The sequence below is a fragment of the Phocoena sinus genome, chromosome 1 (assembly GCF_008692025.1).
Source record: "Phocoena sinus isolate mPhoSin1 chromosome 1, mPhoSin1.pri, whole genome shotgun sequence".
Classification (NCBI taxonomy): domain Eukaryota; kingdom Metazoa; phylum Chordata; class Mammalia; order Artiodactyla; family Phocoenidae; genus Phocoena; species Phocoena sinus.
In genome coordinates this window covers 176,894,384-176,913,430 of record NC_045763.1, presented here as the reverse complement: position 1 = coordinate 176,913,430, position 19,047 = coordinate 176,894,384, and the positions used below count along the sequence as shown (strand labels likewise).

Here is a 19,047-nt window from a genome sequence, read left to right as displayed (position 1 = left end):
TGTTTTTTTATTAAAGTTGGGGGAGGGCATTCTAAGCGTAGTAGATGTCATACGTGAAGTCAAAGAAAAGTTATGATGTATTCAGGAATAATTTAAAATATCTAATGAGTATAATGAGACCCAAGAATACTACACAGTGGGGAGCTGCATGAATTGAGTTTAAAGCTTGTGAAAGGTTTTTTGCAAAGTTAAGAAGCTTAGACTTTGTCTTTAAGGTCGCGCAGAAGCAACAACAGGTTGTAACCTACCCCAGCACAATGAGATTTGGGTTGGAGGGCAGTAAATCTTACGATATAGTCTGATGGGTAAGTAGTCTGAAAATGATGCTCTCCTGAGAGAGGTGATGAGTTGGATTTATTTCTGCAGTAGTAGGGATGGGGAGAAGTGTAATTTAAGGTATTTCTGAAGTTGAATCAGTAGGATTTGAAGCCCAAGAGTCAAATTACACAATTCAATCAAATAGAATTAGTTAAATACTTCTGACAGATTTTGATATTACACAGCACACCATAGGTATGTATTAATTTGTTTCAGTGAAAGAGTAAAATTTTGTGAAGAAAAGAAATTTGGGGAGGATACAGAGCATTATATTTGGACCATACTATTAAATTTTACATTTGCATTAAAACTCTATGAAGCCATCATTGGGAGATTTTAGTATAATCCCTCCAGTTGTATTCATTATTGTGAGACATTCTGTTTCCTAGAACGTGAGCATAAGTGAGAAAGTTGGAACATGCTGTTTTTCTCCGAGATGATGAAAAGTGTGAAGGAGATGCTCAGGAAAGATTTGGTTCCGTCTCCACCGGAACATTGAGACTGTTCTGCTGGGTATTTTGTTTGAATTTATTCTCTCAGGAGTCCACCTTTAAAAAATCTTACAGAAAAAGAAATGTATCTGTCTTCATTTCAGGAGTTCCAGATGGGGGAAGGTGTGAGGATAGAGCAGGACCCTTGAGGCCCCTACAGCCTGTACGCCTGTTCCCCAAACTCCACAGGGCCTGAGACTCTAAGGGCTTGTCACATACCCAGGGTGACTGGGGTGGGCATGTGACCTGGTTTGAAAATCCTCCCTTGGTGATTCTAATACACCTTCTCTCACCTTCTACTGTCTCACTCCCTGCTCCATCCTGAAAATCACTGTTCTTATTTATTTATTTATTTGGTCATGCTGGGTCTTTAGTTGTGGCATGCGAACTCTTAGTTGTGGCATGCATGTGGGATCTAGTTCCCTGACTGAGGATCGAACCTGGGTCCCCTACATTGGAAGCATGGAGTCTTAACCACTGCACCACCCAGGAAGTCCCTGAAAAATCACTGCTCTAATGCACGTAGTTAAGCACAACCCTTCTGTGTGCTAAAGGAGGCATGTAGTTAGATCTTTAGGAATATATGTTGTGAAAAGGTGCTGACCTGGAAAGTGTAGTCTTATGTACATCTGAATATATGTGTCATAGATTTTTGCTGGGCCCTGATTTTTTTTTTTTTTTTTTTCGATATGCGGGCCTCTCACTGCTGTGGCCTCTCCCGTTGCGGAGCACAGGCTCCGGACGCGCAGGCTCAGCGGCCATGGCTCACAGGCCTAGCCGCTCCGCGGCACGTGGGATCCTCCCGGACTGGGGCACGAACCCACGTCCCCTGCATCGGCAGGCGGACTCCCAACCACTGCGCCACCCAGGGAAGCCCTGGACCCTGATTTTAAATCGGGTTTGTATTTTGTTAGGAATCCATCAAATGATGGGCAAGCACTGGTTTTGGTTGTCCTGGGAAACCTGAGTGTGCTTCCATTACAGCCACTTCAGCTTCACTGAGGCAGTGCAGAGCTGGGTAACTTAGATTCCGAACATACTGACTTGTTTAGCTAAGTGAGTCATTTAGTAATTAACTTACATGTTTGTATTTATAGACTTACCCCAGTAGATGCTGGGTGAAATTACACTAACATTTTCCCCTGTTCTACTGATTATAATTGAGAAGATTCTGCCTTATCCGCAGTCCTTCTTGGCAGTGAGTGCTGTTGTTTTTAATATGTAAATCTGAGATATTTTTATCTTGTCACTTTTTTTTTAATGCGAAGAAACTGATTTCTGGTACTTCTGATATGTATCGCAGTAAATGAGCAAATGACATTTAGGCCTCTTCACTATGGCTGACAGAGAAAAAATAGATACAATTAGTTAGTTCTCTCATTTCTGTTTTGTTTCCTATAGATGCACATTGTCCATGTCTCTTTTATGTTCATGAATTTAAATACTAGTCTGTGATGTGCAGTTATTTTTTTAAGATTCATTCTTTTATACCACGCTTTCTGTAAGGCAATGAATGAGAGGTCTCAAGAATATACTTGTCTCACTGAAAGTCTTTGAGTTAGACTAAGCAAAGACTTTGCTTAAATAACAGTGCCCAAAACTTACTTAGAAGTAAGTACCTTTGTAGTAAATGGATTGAAATGCTATGGAATTCAAAGGAGGGAGAAAGTTGGGAGGTGCTGTGTTAGGCAGGCTGGGCTATGCCTCAGTAACAAACCAACTCAGAAATCTCAGTGTGTTATTATATAAAAGCCTTCAGTGTGCCTGCCAGGTCTCCAAGGCAGCTCACTTTAAGCAGTGATTCAAGGTTCCATCTTGACTCTGTCATCTCAACACTAGTTTTCCATTCACTGAGGCAGGGGATGAAAATCTGTGTAGTATCCCTCTGGGATTTTTCACTGCCTCGGCCTGGCAGTGACACACATTACTTCTCACAATTTTTGGTCAAAGCTAGTAATATAGCATACCTATCTCTAGCAGGACCAGAATCGTGAAGAAGCGGGTAGGTAATAGGGGAGAATTGCACGTCTGTGCCACGGCTGTTATGTCGTTATGACTGAGATAAAAGGCATAAAATAATGAAATATTTGTGGGGTCAAAGGCATAGTTTTATTTGTCGGTTTTGCTTTCGTTTTAATATATGATTGTTTTTAGAGTATGCTGTGGACATATAAACAAAATAATGAATATCCCCAGGTTAAAGGTGCTCATTGTTTCTATGACTTTTAATTTTTCTAAGTTCTCACATCTGCTGGAATCTTCACATCCTTTTGACTTTTGGTTGTCATGCATCTAGGTAATATTTTTAAAACGACGTGTACATCTGCCCTGGGATACTGTATTTGTGATACTGGATCTAAAACATAGCAGAATACTTATTAGCATTTCCAGATAACTTTATCCTAAAGAGGAAAACATTTTTTATCTGGGAGGAAGAGGTAACTTTTTCAAAGTCACAAGACGTAAGAGGAAGATTATTGGGATTGAAAGATTAAGTAATTTGTTCTTTTTTTCTCCATGCAGGTCCTACAGTTGTCCCTTGAACAACATGGGTTTGAATTGCGTGGGTCCATTTATACATGGATCGTTTTCAATAAATATACAAAAATATATGTGTAGAACATCATGTGCAAGACTTATATTGAAGTGGATAGCCTATCCTTACACAGACATAGGGTGAGTGATATTTAATATAAAATTAATAATGTGTTTGTTTTCTTACTGTTTTATAACTTTGCTTTCAAATAATTACTTTGCTGTAGAGTATGCCTTCAAGATTATCATGCAAAGCAAAGAGAGCATGGAGGAAGCACATGATTAAACTCTTTGGCCTAGAAATGATACACATTCACATTATATGGCCCCAAACTAGTAACATAGCTTCACTTAGAAGAAAGGGTGCTTGGAAATTAGATCATCACTTTCCGGCAGCAACTTTACCCTAGAGAAGGAGAGTGTGGATCTTTGGAGGTCAGCTTGCTCTCTGTCATACCGCTGTTGATGTGTGTCTCTCCAGACTACTATCTCTAGACTCAAACACACACCCTTTTGACAAAAGTGGCATCATACCGTAAGACAAAACATATTAAACATTAAATTTGTAAGCTAGATAAATAGTTCTTAGAAGTGAAATGTGCCTTGTCAAATTTGATGCTCCATTAAAATTTATATAAGAAAACTAAAAGGAAAAGGAAAGATTGGTTTTATTAGGTGAGCAAAAAGAGAAAATTTAAAGAAAAATTAAAAGTAGCCCTTTCATTTTATAAAATACGTTGAAAGATTAAGAAACCAGGCAGTCAGTTGGGGTTTTAAGAAATTTGGGAATTTTTCATTTTTTTATTTTATTCTGTTTGGAATATGCTTAATTTTAGCTAAGTTATTAGAATTTAAAGATAGGTTGCTGGAATACAGGTGGTCATTGTTAATTACATCCAGCTGTCTATAAGGAAGGAGAGAAGAATCTTAAGTCTTAGGTACCAGATTTGCAACATTTTCTTGTGTGAATTTGAGGAGATTAACATACATATTATTTCTTGGTCTCTGTGGCTGGAATTTGGTAACATTTAGTAATATGTTAATGATATTTTTTTAAGTAACTTTTTTTGGGGGGAAAAATTTTAGATTTTCAGAAAGGTTACAAAGATGGAAGAAAGTTTCTGTGTGTTCCTCATCCGGTATTACCTAGTGTTAACATCTTACCCAATCACAGTGCATTTTGTCAAAACAAAGGAATAATTAACACTAATACAGTGTTATTAACTAAACTACAGACTTCATCTGGATTTTACCAGTTTTCCCACATATGTCCTTTTGCTGTCAGTATCCAACCCAGGCTAACATACTGCATTAACCGTGGTCTCCTAAGCCTTCTCCAGTCTGTGACAGTTACTTAGTCTTTCCTTGCCATTCATGACCTCGAGACAAATTTTAAAGAGTTCTGGTTTGGCATTTTGTAAAGGTTCCCTCATTTTAGGTTTATCTGATGTTTTCTTATGATTACACTGGGATTATGGATTTTTGCAAAAAACACCTAAGGTGAGGTGTTCTTCTCATTGCACTATATCAGGGACCACATGACATTAGTGTGGCTTAAATCCGGTGATCGTAACCTTGATCCTTTGGTTAAGGTTGTGTCCATCAGACTTCATGGGTATTTTTTACCATATTAAATAATATATATAAAATATACAGTATAAATATAAATAATAATCATAATGTGTATCTATGCAGGGCTGGAGTCTCTTCAGTGCGTTTTGTTGACGATTTACATTCAGCTCTTATGGGCAGCAGCTGTGGCCATAAATACTCTTCATGACCTTGAGCATGTATCCACTTCCTCATATATATGTGTTATGATATATATAAGTTGATATATATGTGTCACTTCATTCTTTTAAGGGGGAATAAAAAGTAACCCTTTTTGCACAGTCTGCGTGAATTGATGTCAATATCAGGGACCTCAAGCTAGAAAGTGGGTGTGGAGGAGGGAGCATGTGACAGTTGGAAGTACTTTGTATTTGCAAGTTACATTGATGCTATTGAATCTCAACACTGAGACCTGGGCCAACAGGCCAAGTACTGTCCCATGTAGCAAACAGATACTGCATATTAATAATTGAGCATTTAGGTCACCCCAAATTAGAAAATTCTGTGACATTTCCTATAGCTACTACTGAGCCTAGTAGTGATGCATGGTGTTTCCAGGGATCTTGTAACCAACGGGCAAAGTAGGAAATGCTTCTGTCTCAAAGTTAAGGGAAGGCCTTCGGTTGGGGAAAGACTTCTAAGAAACGAATGCATGGCATACATAAATGAATAAGTTTGTGCCTAATGCATAGATTTGAAAATTAGCAATGCCTTAGAATTTGTCCTGTCCTTCTACCCAGTTAGAAAATCCTGGAAAAATCACTACTCTTAGTATAGTTTCTCTTAGTATTTTTTTTCCACATAAGGAAGTTGATTTATGATTTGATATTTATACATTGTCTACAGATTAACATATGATCATGACAACAGGTACAAGAAAGTATTATTTGTAGATAAGATGACAGTTATCCTTCCATTTGACTTTTTTTTATATTGCTGGGTTCCTCAGCTTTTTATGATGTGGGCCCTTTGGTGTGAGGTCACTCCTGCTGGGTTCCTCACCTTTTTTTTTTTTTTTTACATCTTTATTAGAGTATAATTGCTTTACAATGGTGTGTTAGTTTCTGCTTTATAACAAAGTGAATCAGTTATACATATACATATGTTCCCATATCTCTTCCCTCTTGCGTCTCCCTCCCTCCCACCCTCCCTATCCCACTCCTCTAGGTGGTCACACAGCACCGAGCTGATCTCCCTGTGCTATGCGGCTGCTTCCCACTAGCTATCTATTTCACGTTTGGTAGTGTATATATGTCCATGCCACTCTCTCGCTTTGTCACAGCTTACGCTTCCCCCTTCCCATATCCTCAAGTCCATTCTCTAGTAGGTCTGTGTCTTTATTCCTGTCTTACCCCTAGGTTCTTCATGACATTTTTTTCCGCTTAAATTCCATATATATGTGTTAGCATACAGTATTTGTCTTTCTCTTTCTGACTTACTTCATGCTGTATGACAGACTTTAGATCTATCCACCTCATTACAAATAGCTCAATTTCGTTTCTTTTTATGGCTGGGTATATTCCACTGTATATATGTGCCACATCTTCTTTACCCATTCATCCAATGATGGATACTTAGGTTGTTTCCATCTCCAGGCTATTGTAAATAGAGCTGCAATGAAGATTGTGGTACAAGACTCTTTTTGAATTATGGTTTTCTCAGGGTATATGCCCAGTAGTGGGATTGCTGGGTCATATGGTAGTTCTATTTGTAGTTTTTTAAGGAACCTCCATACTGTTCTCCATAGTGGCTGTACCAATTCACATTCCCACCAGCAGTGCAAGGGTGTTCCCTTTTCTGCACACCCTCTCCAGCATTTATTGTTTCTAGATTTTTTGATGATGGCCATTCTGACTGGTGTGAGATGATATCTCATTGTAGTTTGGATTTGCATTTCTCTAATGATTAACGATGTTGAGCATTCTTTCATGTGTTTGTTGGCAGTCTGTATATCTTCTTTGAGGAAATGTCTATTTAGGTCTTCTGCCCATTATTGGATTGGGTTGTTTGTTTTTGTTATTGAGCTGCATGAGTTGCTTATACATTTTGGAGATTAATCCTTTGTCAGTTGCTTCATTTGCAAATATTTTCACCCATTCTGAGGGTTGTCTTTTGGTCTTGTTTATGGTTTCCTTTGCTGTGCAAAAGCTTTGAAGTTTCATTAGGTCCCATTTGTTTATTTTTGTTTTTATTTCCATTTCTCTAGGAGGTGGGTCAAAAAGGATCTTGCTGTGATTTATGTCACAGAGTGTTCTGCCTATGTTTTCCTCTAAGAGTTTGATAGTTTCTGGCCTTACATTTAGGTCTTTAATCCATTTTGAGCATATTTTTGTGTATGGTGTTAGGGAGTGATCTAATCTCATACTTTTACATGTAGCTGTCCAGTTTTCCGAGCACCACTTATTGAAGAGGCTGTCCTTTCTCCACTGTACATTCCTGCCTCCTTTATCAAAGATAAGGTGACCATATGTGCATGGGTTTATCTCTGGGCTTTCTATCCTGTTCCATTGATCTATCTTTCTGTTTTTGTGCCAGTACCATACTGTCTTGATTACTGTAGCTTTGTAGTATAGTCTGAAGTCAGGGAGCCTGATTCCTCCAGCTCCGTTTTTCATTCTCAAGATTGCTTTGGCTGTTCAGGATCTTTTGTGTTTCCATACAAATTGTGAAATGTTTTGTTCTAGTTCTGTGAAAAATGCCAGTGGTAGTTTGATAGGGATTGCATTGAATCTGTAGATTGCTTTGGGTAGTAGAGGCATTTTCACAATGTTGATTCTTCCAATGCAAGAACATGGTACACCTCTCCATCTATTTGTATCATCTTTAATTTCTTTCATCAGTGTCTTATACTTTTCTGCATACAGGTCTTTTGTCTCCTTAGGTAGGTTTATTCCTAGATATTTTATTCTTTTTGTTGCAGTGGTAAATGGGAGTGTTTTCTTGATTTCACTTTCAGATTTTTCATCATTAGTGTATAGGAATGCCAGAGATTTCTGTGCGTTAATTTTGTATCCTTCTACTTTACCAGATTCATTGATTAGCTCTAGTAGTTTTCTGGTAGCATCTTTAGGATTCTCTATTTATAGTATCATGTCATCTGCAAACAGTGACAGCTTTACTTCTTCTTTTCCGATTTGGATTCCTTTTATTTCCTCTTCTTCTCTGATTGCTGTGGCTAAAACTTCCCAAACTATGTTGAATAATAAGCGTGGTGAGAGTGGGCAACCTTGTCTTGTTCCTGATCTTAGTGGAAATGCTTTCAGTTTTTCACCATTGAGGATGATGTTTGCTGTGGGTTTGTCATATATGGCCTTTATTATGTTGAGGAAAGTTCCCTCTATGCCTACTTTCTGCAGGGTTTTTACCATAAATGGGTGTTGAATTTTGTTGAAAGCTTTCTCTGTATCTATTGAGATGATCATATGGTTTTTCTCCTTTAATTTGTTAATATGGTGTATCACGTTGATTGATTTGTGTATATTGAAGAATCCTTGCATTCCTGGAATAAACCCCACTTGATCCTGGTGTATGAGCCGTTTAATGTGCTGTTGGATTCTGTTTGCTAGTATTTTATTGAGGATTTTTACATCTACGTTTATCAGTAATATTGGCCTGTAGTTTTCTTTCTTTGTGACATCCTTGTCTGGTTTTGGTATCAAGGTGATGGTGGCCTCGTAGAATGAGTTTGGGAGTGTTCCTGCCTCTGCTATATTTTGGAAGTGTTTGAGAAGGTTGGGTGTTAGCTCTTCTCTAAATGTTTGATAGAATTCTCCTGTGAAGCCATCTGGTCCTGGGCTTTTGTTTGTTGGAAGATTTTCAATCACAGTTTCAATTTCAGTGCTTGTCATTGGTCTGTTCATATTTTCTGTTTCTTCCCAGTTCAGGCTCAGAAGGTTGTGCACTATAAGTATTTGTCCATTTCTTCCAGGTTGTCCATTTTATTGGCATAGAGTTGCTTGTAGTAATCTCTCATGATCTTTTGTATTTCTGCAGTGTCAGTTGTTACTTCTCCTTTTTCATTTTGAATTCTATTGATTTGAGTCTTCTCCCTTTTTTTCTTGATGAGTCTGGCTAATGCTTTATCAATTTTGTTTATCTTCTCAAAGAACCACCTTTTAGTTTTATTGATCTTTGCTATTGTTTCCTTCATTTCTTTTTCATTTATTTCTGATCTGATTTTTATGATTTCTTTCCTTCTGCTAACTTTGGGGTTTTTTTGTTCTTCTTTCTCTAATTGCTTTAGGTGCAAAGTTAGGTTGTTTATTCGAGGTATTTCCTGTTTCTTAAGGTAGGATTGTATTGCTATAAACTTCCCTCTTAGAACTACTTTTGCTGCATCCCATAGGTTTTGGGTCATCGTGTCTCCATTGTCATTTGTTTCTAGGTATTTTTTAATTTCCTCTTAGATTTCTTCAGTGATCACTTCGTTATTAAGTAGTGTATTGTTTAGCCTCCATGTGTTTGTATTTTTTACAGATCTTTTCCTGTAATTGATATCTAGTCTCATAGCGTTGTGTTCGGAAAAGATACTTGGTACAATTTCAATTTTCTTAAATTTACCAAGGCTTCATTTGTGACCCAAGATATAATCTCTCCTGGAGAATGTTCCAGGAGCACTTGAGAAACATGTGTATTCTGTTGTTTTTGGATGGAATGTCCTGTAAATATCAATTAAGTCCATCTATTTAATGTATCATTTAAAGCTTGTGTTTCCTTATTTGTTTTCATTTTGGATGATCTGTCCATTGGTGAAAGTGGGGTGTTAAAGTCCCCTACTATGAGTGTGTTGCTGTCGATTTCCCCTTTTATGGCTGTTAGTATTTGCCTTATGTATTGAGGTGCTCCTATGTTGGGTGCATAAATATTTACAATTGTTGTATCTTCTTATTGGATTGATCTCTTGATCATTATGTAGTGTCCTTCTTTGTCTCTTCTAATAGTCTTTATTTTAAGGTCTATTTTATCTGATATGAGCTTTCTTTTGATTTCCATTTGCATGGAATATCTTTTTCCATCCCCTCACTTTCAGTCTGTATGTGTCCCTAGGTCTGAAGTGGCTCTCTTGTAGACAGCATATATTTGTGTCTTGTTTTTGTATCCATTCAGCCAATCTGTGTCTTTTGGTGGGAGCATTTAGTCCATTTACATTTAAGATAATTATCGATATGTATGTTCCTATTACCATGTTCTTAATTGTTTTGGGTTTGTTATTGTAGGTCTTCTCCTTCTCTTGTGTTTCTTGCGTAGAGAAGCTCCTTTAGCGTTTGTTTTAAAGCTGGTTTGATGGTGCTGAACTCTCTCAGCTTTTGCTTGTCTTTAAAGGTTTTAATTTCTCCATTAAATCTGAATGAGATCCTTGCTGGGTAGAGTAATCTTGGTTGCAGGTTTTTCTCCTTCATCAGTTTAAATATGTCCTGCCAGTCCCTTTTGGCTTGCAGAGTTTCTGCTGAAAGATCAGCTGTTAACCTTATGTGCATTCCCTTGTGTGTTATTTTTCCCTTGCTGCCTTTAGTATGTTTTCTTTGTATTTAATTTTTGACAGTTTGATTAATATGTGTCTTGGCGTATTTCTTCTTGGATGTATCCTGTATGGGACTCTCTGTGCTTCCTGTACTAGATTAACTATTTCCTTTCCCATATTTGGGAAGTTTTCAACTATAATCTCTTCAAATATTTTCTCTGTCCCTTTCTTTTTCTCTTCTTCTTCTGGAACCCCTATAATTCGGATGTTGGTGCGTTTAATGTTGTCCCAGAGGTCTCTGAGACTGTCCTCAGTTCTTTTCATTCTTTTTTCTTTATTCTGCTCTGCAGTAGTTATTTCCACTATTTTTTCACTTATCTGTTCTTCTGCCTCAGTTATTCTGCTATTGATCCCATCTAGAGTATTTTTAATTTCATTTATTGTGTTGTTCATCGTTGTTTGTTTCATCTTTAGTTCTTCTAGGTCCTTGTTAAATGTTTCTTGCATTTTCTCTATTTTATTTCCAAGATTTTGGATCATCTTTACTCTCATTATTCTGAATTCTTTTTCAGGTAGACTGCCTATTTCCTCTTCATTTATTAGGTCTGGTGGGTTTTTACCTTGCTCCCTCATCTGCTGTGTGTTTTTCTGTCTTCTCATTTTGCTTATCTTACTGTGTTTGGGGTCTCCTTTTTGCAGGCTACAGGTTCGTAGTTCCCGTTGTTTTTGGTGTCTGTCCCCAGTGGCTAAGGTTGGTTCAGTGGGTTGTGTAGGCTTCCTGGTGGAGGGGACTAGTGCCTGTGTTCTGGTGGATGAGTCTGGATCTTGTCTTTCTGGTGTGCAGGTCCACGTCTAGTGGTGTGTTTTGGGGTGTCTGTGGACTTACTATGATTTTTGGCAGCCTCTCTGCTACTGGGTGGGGTTGTGTTCCTGTCTTGCTATTTGTTTGGCATAGGGTGTCCAGCACTGTAGCTTGCTGGTCGTTGAGTGAAGCTGGGTGCTGGTGTTGAGATGGAGATCTCTGGGAGATTTTCGCCTTTTGGTATTATGTGGAGCTGGGAGGTCTCTTGTGGACCAGTGTCCTGAAGTTGGCTCTCCCACCTCCGAGGCACAGCACTGACTCCTGGCTGCAGCACCAAGAGCCTTTCATCCACACGGCTCCTCAATTTGGGATGATTCATTGTCTATTTATGTATTCCACAGATGCAAGGTACATCAAGTTGATTGTGGAGCTTTAATCTGCTGTTTCTGAGCCCATTTGACTTTTAAGTTAGGAAGTTTTATCCTTTTGCTACGAGTGTAAATAATAGTTCCTCCTATAGAAAGAAATTTTAAGCAGTAGCTTTTATCTTTTTATTTAGAGGTTTTTTTTTTATGCTTATACAATTCTTTCTGTAATTGGAGATTTAAACTGCTGTTATGGAAGCATGGTTTGACTAGGTTTTCAATGATTTTGTTTTGGTACAGAAATGAGATTCTTGTTGCAACTAACAGAGTCTCTTCTTGGAGAATGTGCAGTCACTGCTGTTTAGCGTTGCCGTGAAAGCAGGAGATTCGATGCCATCCTTATTTACAGCAGCAGTGATATCTCTTCTGATCAGACTGTAGCTTCTCAGAATGTAGGGAAAAGCAAACTCTGTTCCTAGGGTTAGGCCCAGCTTTGTTTGCCCCAAGTCCCTGTGCTCTGGCTCCCCAACGTTACAGCATTTGTTTTATTGTTACAGTCTCAGTCATTAATCCCAAGGCATGTCCACATGCTGTATTAGCTGTGTCAGATCCATATGCTACCTACAGCCAGGCTCTCCTTATGAGAATCTAGGTCTTCCATTGAGCCTAAGTCACCAGTTGAAACACCTGAGCTCTTTATCAAGAGCACTTCAGTGATGAGAGATGTTCTAATAATGTCAAACATCAAAATATAATAAAAAGCCGTTGGGGTCTTAAACTCTGTGCACATCTGAACTGACTTTTCTCCAGTAGACTTTGAGTCCCACATTCTGAGGTCTGTGGTGTTGGGTGACTTTAGTCCAGTTCTAAACTTTATCTGTTGCCCCACAATAGTAATTTAGATTCTCTGTTCTGTTCATTCTATTTTCTTATGAAGTACTTTTCTTTAGGAATTCTCTGTTTTGCTGTATTTTATAAAATTGGAATCTCCATGGTCATTAGACTCTAGACCAACCAAAACTTTCTTCCATTTTTGTCACTGCTGTTAGACATTATACTTACCATGTCCTATTTAGAATTTGATGAGCAAAAGCATCTTGGTATATAACAGACTGAAATATAAAGATATACTAAAGAGGAGTTCTCGAGGACTGTCTCAGAAATGTGCCATAAGGAAAAATAGAAAAGGAGGTTGTGGCAGGGGGAAGCAGCCTCCTCTCGAATAGGATTGCCAAGTGTTTAAAGACAGAACAAGGAAGATGAGGAATGGCTAATGGCTTCTGTGTGGCCTGTAGCTTCTCACAGGGTTGCACGTCAATAGCACTTACGCTGGAGTGATTCAGAGGAAGTTCTTTGTCTGGCTCCGAGCTTCAGTGTGAGCCACATGTGAAAGCAAGCCTGTGGGAGGAATGAATGACAGAGATGCTTCCAGTAAGGACCTCGATGAGGATGGAAGGTTTGAGACTTGAAACATGAAGCAGCCAGCACTCTGCAGTTTTCAGTGTGGTCCTGTGGATGGATAAAGACAGTGTTTTAGGTGTATTGGCTGGATAGCCACAGATTATTTAACAGTTCTGATTGCCTACACATTTAATGTTTAATAAACGTACCCTGAAATATTTGGGCCAGTTCCTGTTCTTAATCCAAGTTTTTGGTAAGAGTTTATCCTGTGTTTTATGTATTGTTAATAACTGATGGTGACCATGGCAGTAGGTACTACTGAGTGCAACCAGTGATGGGAGAACTTAAGAGGAGAGTGTGCATAGATTGAGGTTCTTACGACTGATTTTCTTTTAGCAGCAGCTTTAAGGATTTATTGGCTCTGACTCCTTCCACACACAGGAAAGTAAAAACTAGCAGCCAGACCCATATGGCTTTAACAGTGAAGTATTGTTCCCAGGGGTGCGTGAGCAAGTTGAAAGCATAAGGAAGAAGTAGAGATGACAGTTCCTCTTAGTGGGGGAATGGGGAAATTGTTAGATTATGTAAAAACCTTAACATAAATATTGCCACTATTTGCGAGTTATCATATGAGAAAGAATTCTGAGTCATGAAAATGACTGGTCTTTAAACTTATTCTCCCAATATCCCACTGCCATCCCTAAAAGGTATAGTCCACTGTCTCCTGAAAGCCTAAAGGATCAAAAAGCTGCATACTGGGATTTAAAACGAAAACGCTGCAGAAACTTTCAGGAGAACACCAAGGACTCTGGAAGCGTCTCTTTTAAAGGAACTGACCCATTATAGTGCTTGTAAACAATGTTTATGCCCAGTGAACTAAGTGGCTTCTCCAAGCCCTTTTCTGAAAATGATAGGTCCTGACATCATGTAGAGTATGTGGAACAAAAACACTGGGGGCAAAGAATCAAAACAGTTTAGACAGATAACATCTCTGAGACAGTCTGATAATGCTTGTGTTCCAGAATTACAGAGGGAAGGAAGAATGAAATGGGGTCATCGGCATCTTCCTGCAGCTCTGTAAGTCTGTCGACGATTGCCAAACTCAGAAAGCCATGTGAAAGGAGAGCGAGTCAGAGTTAGGAGGATCAGAGGATATCTCTGACAGTCGTTTCTGGTAAGGGCATTGGAACATCTGCTCGTCTGAATTCTGGGCAAATGTGTTAAGGAAGGTTTTGTGTCTGGTGATTTGATCTAAACACAGAGAGCAGAAGAAGTCCCTATTAAATATTTGATAAATTGTCCTTCCATCAGTGTGCTGACAGAACTTCAGAACGGATTTCTTCTACCAGCTGTGAAAGTGTAATGTATTATAGACAATATATTAGTGTAGGGTTACTGCACAGAGAATCTTTGGAATATTTGCATACACCATATATATTCCTTGTCTATTCTAGTGGTTAGCTGGATGACTCATTTTCAGGCTAATATTCAAGCTAGGCTCTATCTAGTGCTGGAGAGAAGTGGATATGAATCTCAGCAGTCACTTGCTAGCTGAGGAATCTTGGGCAAGTCACTTAGCTTCTCTAAGCTGTCAGAAAAAGACAACAATGGATTGGGCATGGAGTACGAGAGGAAAACAGGCATCAGGGATGGTGCCATATTTTTGGATGGAGCAGTTGGAAGCACAGAGTTGCCATCAGTAGGGATGAGGGTTTGCGGGGAGGGAAAAAGGGTTTGGAGGTGATGCTCGTTGTTGGTCGTACTAGATTTGAGACCCCTTGTAGATATACAGGTGAAGATGTTGAGTAGGAAATTGGATATAAAAGTCTGGAAAGAGGCTTGGGAGGGAGATAAATATCTGGGAGTTGACAGCATGTGGCTAGTGTTCAGAAACGTCACTAAGGGAGTGAGTAAAGATAAGGAGATGTTCCGAGGCTAAGAGGTCGGAGAGAAGAGGAGGAATGCACGAAGGAACTTGAGAAAGTCTGGCTGTGAAGGAGGAGGAAGCCAAGAGAGTTGGTGTCCTGGAAGCCAAGGGAAATTAAATATTCCAAGGAGGAGAGAGTCATCACTTGTGTTAAGTAACGTGAGGACTGAGAGATGCCAGGTGGATTAAACTACTGGGTTATTGGCGATGTTGAGTAGAATTGTTTTTAGAGGAGTGGTGGGGATGAAGTTAGTAACGGATTTAAGACAGAAAGAGAGGTAAGAGGTGGGAAAATGAGATGACGGATATAGACAGAGTTTTCAGGAGTTTGCTGCAAAGAGGAGCAAAGAATTAGGACCGTAGCTGGCAGAAAGAGTGGGGATCAAAATCCTTGTTTTTAGGCAGTGAAAAATAACAGTGTTGGTGTGTGATGTGAAAGACCCAGAGATCCAGTATGAAAGGAAGGGTTGCTGATCAAGGAGAGAGGAGAAATGCTGGTCCCAGTCCCCAGGCAGCTGCAGGAGAGGGGATCTCGGTTACCTCTGCCGGGAGTGCAGACATTTCTAGATGGTAACTGGTGAGGAAGAAGGACGTGTGGGCACAGACACAGGTGGGTTGTTCTGAAGCAGGAAGCAAGGTTGCTGGCCGAGAGTGAGTCTAGGAAGGAGTGTTAGAAGTGTGGGGAGAGGGGGCAGTTCTGAAATAGTATCCAGGAGAGAAGGAGGTGCAGTGTTGTGGGTGATCAGCTCCAGGGGCCCATCCAGGAGTGGTTAGAACACACAGGAGGTTAGTTCTTTTCTTTTGTATAAACATTTCAGCCTTCTGGATCATCTAAAGGGTTTCAAAACAGTTACATTCTCGCAAGCCTGAACTTCTGTCAACCTTAACTGTCACTGCAGGGTTTGTCTGTGCTGTAACTGGAAGTATTTGTTGCGCTCGCGCATTGCATCAGCACCATGCTGAAAGGCTGAGGAAAGAATTTAAAATTTATGTAAACCATATCTATTTGGTTATGAATAGAACTTCCAAAACCAACTTCTTGAATCTCTTCTCCCCGACCTCCCCACCTCCGCACCGCCACGCCCGTCTGGTTCCTTTCTGCATCTCCTCCATTGCAGTAAACGTCACCACCATCCATTCACTTGCTTTTAGCCCAAAGTCTTGTCAACACACATCCAAAATAGTTCTCAAGAACTGTTGACTCCCTTTCTTCTCCGCTTGTGTCACTGTAACTCACGCCATCCTCCCTCCTCACTTAGATGATTAGAACAAGCTGCTCACTCATCTCCCTGCTTCTGCCTGTGGCTGCTGCTTGTGCCTCTGCCGAGTCCACAAGTAAGCCAGCCTGGTCAGTGTCACCCTGTCTGAAACCCTCCAGGGGTCTCCCGTTGTGCTTAGAAGAAAACCTGAACTCGCCTGCATGGCTGTGTCTGAGCTTGCCTTTCTGCCTGACTTCAGCCTCTTCTACTCATACCCTTGCCCACTGGATTTCAGTCATCTGGGCCACCTTTTCTTTCTTTTCAGGGCTTTGGGAAAGTTAAGGGCTTTCCTGTCTCAAGGCCTTTGTCATTTGTTATTTCCTCTGCCCGAGTCCTAATCTCTCAACTCTATGTAGCTGGTTTCTGCTAATTGCCTTCTAAATACTTTTTTACGCTCTGATGCCATCTCCTCAGAGAGGCCTTTCCTGGCCATTCTACTAAAAGTACCCTCTTCTTGTGTCAGAGGTACTCGCTATCATATTATCCAGTTTTCCTTCACAGCGTGTAACGGACTCTGAGTCTATCTTGTTTAAAGTTTTATTCTCTGTCCCTTCCTGCTCCTACTAGAAATAAGCTCCTTGAGCACAGGAATTGTGTCTGTCTCATTCCCTGTTTGTGCAGCTTCTGACAGAGTGCCGGGTGCATGGGGGTCGCCCAGGAAACGATAGGAAGTACTGATAAAAAAATGGAAGACAGGGGCTCCCCTGGTGGCACAGTGGTTGAGAGTCCGCCTGCCGATGCAGGGGACGTGGGTTCGTGCCCCGGTCCGGGAAGATCCCACATGCCGCAGAGCGGCTGGGCCCGTGAGCCATGGCCGCTGAGCCTGCGCGTCCGGAGCCTGTGCTCCGCAACAGGAGAGGCCACAACAGTGAGAGGCCCGCGTACCGTAAAAAAAAAAAAAAAAAGGAAGCCAGAACGTGAATATTTTCCTCCCTTTTAAATTTAATACTTACCTGTCAAGAAGCTATCTTGCTGAGTTGTGTGTAAGTAAGTGGTGGAGAGTTAGTTGTACTGCATATCATGGAGTTAAGAGCATGTGCTCTGGAGCCATACGTGCTGCATGAAAATGAATGTGTAACTTTGGGCAAGTTACTTAACCTCTCTGAGTCTAATTTTCCTCTCTGTAGAGCAGGGCTAATAATAATAATATATATCTATAGCACTTTCCTGAGGATTGAATGAGTTAACTTGAGCATACTGTATGGCATAGTAGGGACTCAGTAAATATTATCTAATATTTATGTTTAATTCATACATGACTCATACCATTTCCTATCCATAGAATCAATAGCTGAGGAAATAAAAATAATTTAAATAGCTTTTAATGATACTTTGAATATGCCATATGTTAGGAAATAAGCTGTTTTAAATGATCTTAAAAGTTCCTGTTGGATAAGACTGATATATATATATGTATATATATATATATATATATATATATATATTTTTTTTTTTTTTTTTTTTTTTTTTTTTTTTTTTTTTTTGCGGTACGCGGACCTGTCACTGTTGTGGCCTCTCCCGTTGTGGAGCACAGGCTCAGCGGCTGTGGCTCACGGGTGCAGCCGCTCCGCGGCATGTGGGATCCTCCCGGACTGGGCCACGAACCCGTGTCCTCTGCATCGGCAGGCGGACTCCCAACCACTGCGCCACCAGGGAAGCCCAAGACTGATATATTTATGCAAAAAGATTATTGGCTCTCTGGCTGCAACTTCAAGAGTGGTTCAGTGTATTTGCTGAAAATTGTGATGGTGTCTGGCAGTGTGCCACAAAACCAGTTCGTGAAATTAAACTGACGATTAGGAAAGCCATGTTGAAAATATTGTTAAAGCATCCAACGTGGAAGTTGTTCTCTAAAGACTTTTCTTGCTCCAAGGAGAGTGCTTAAGAGTAGCAGCTATCCTGTAAACTGATATGGCTTAAAATGTTTGCACTCCATGGAGAAATAGCTGCATATTTCTCCTGAAATCTTGTTCTGTTATGTGTAAGTTTTTGTTTAAGCTTTGCTGAGGGAATGAGGACTTGTTTTCTTACGAAAAAAAGTCATTAACAGTGCTCATCAGAATGTGATGGGAAACCCCTATATTAAAGCCTAAAACAAAACGATCTTTAGCATTCAACACAAATTTGCTTTCACGGTGCTAGTTCCCAATCTCAAAATAAAGGGAAGAAGCTTTGTCACCAGGGTAGCCTTCTACTTAGATTTCATTCTCTTTCTCTTTTGGACAAAGGAATGAGAATACAAGGAGAAACACCCAGAGAATCATTTAGACACAAACCTTTGGGGAAAGGGGTTTTCCATTAAGAGTAAGCTTAGAAAGTCAATGCCTGCTTTCTGAAAAGGCAAAAATGGTTCCTGGTGCCCTGCCCAGTATTCAGAGTCTGGTATCAGCACTGCAACAGAGCAGCCTCAAGTCCCAAGGGTACTACAGGGGTCAGGCCAGGCTCTGCTTGGCTGAATAGGTACTGGAGCGGGTTGGAGCAATATGCGTTACCAAGGCCAGGAGAAAAGAGGCAGGAAGGAAATGACAGCTCTTCAGAGATTTCCAAACAATTGGAAATAACCAAAATGCTCTTAACCTTTGTTTCTTAAATTCAGTGGTGGCTGACGTTATTATTATTTTTTTGCAAAGAAAATTTTTATTGTACAGAAAATTGCTCTTCACATGGTTACATAAATTCTACAGCCATGAGATGAAGGCAGCATTATTATCACTAGTTTACATATGTGACAGCTGAGACCCAGGTTAATTTTGGGAAGACCTAGCTGCTCTGTTTGAACATATTCTTACAGTGGGGTAATGAACATATGGTAAAAAATTCAAATCTTAAGTGTCTGCCTTGTAACCTGTTATAGATGTAACTTAAACATTGTAACTA

The 19,047-nt window shown here is 39.9% G+C and overlaps 1 protein-coding gene across 6 annotated transcripts in view; it reads left to right on the top strand.

Moving 5' to 3' along the window:
* LOC116750941 overlaps nt 1–19,047 on the top strand; it is a 300,839-nt gene that overhangs the window by 39,551 nt on the left and 242,241 nt on the right. For 5 of the 6 annotated variants that reach the window (XR_004349173.1, XR_004349179.1, XR_004349177.1 and 2 more), the window contains one exon: nt 3,333–3,485. The gene's annotated coding sequence lies outside the window, so the exon portion shown is untranslated. Of the gene's footprint in view, nt 1–3,332; nt 3,486–5,039; nt 5,183–19,047 lie in introns of those variants that run through there. The other variant, XR_004349176.1, reaches the window with a different exon arrangement.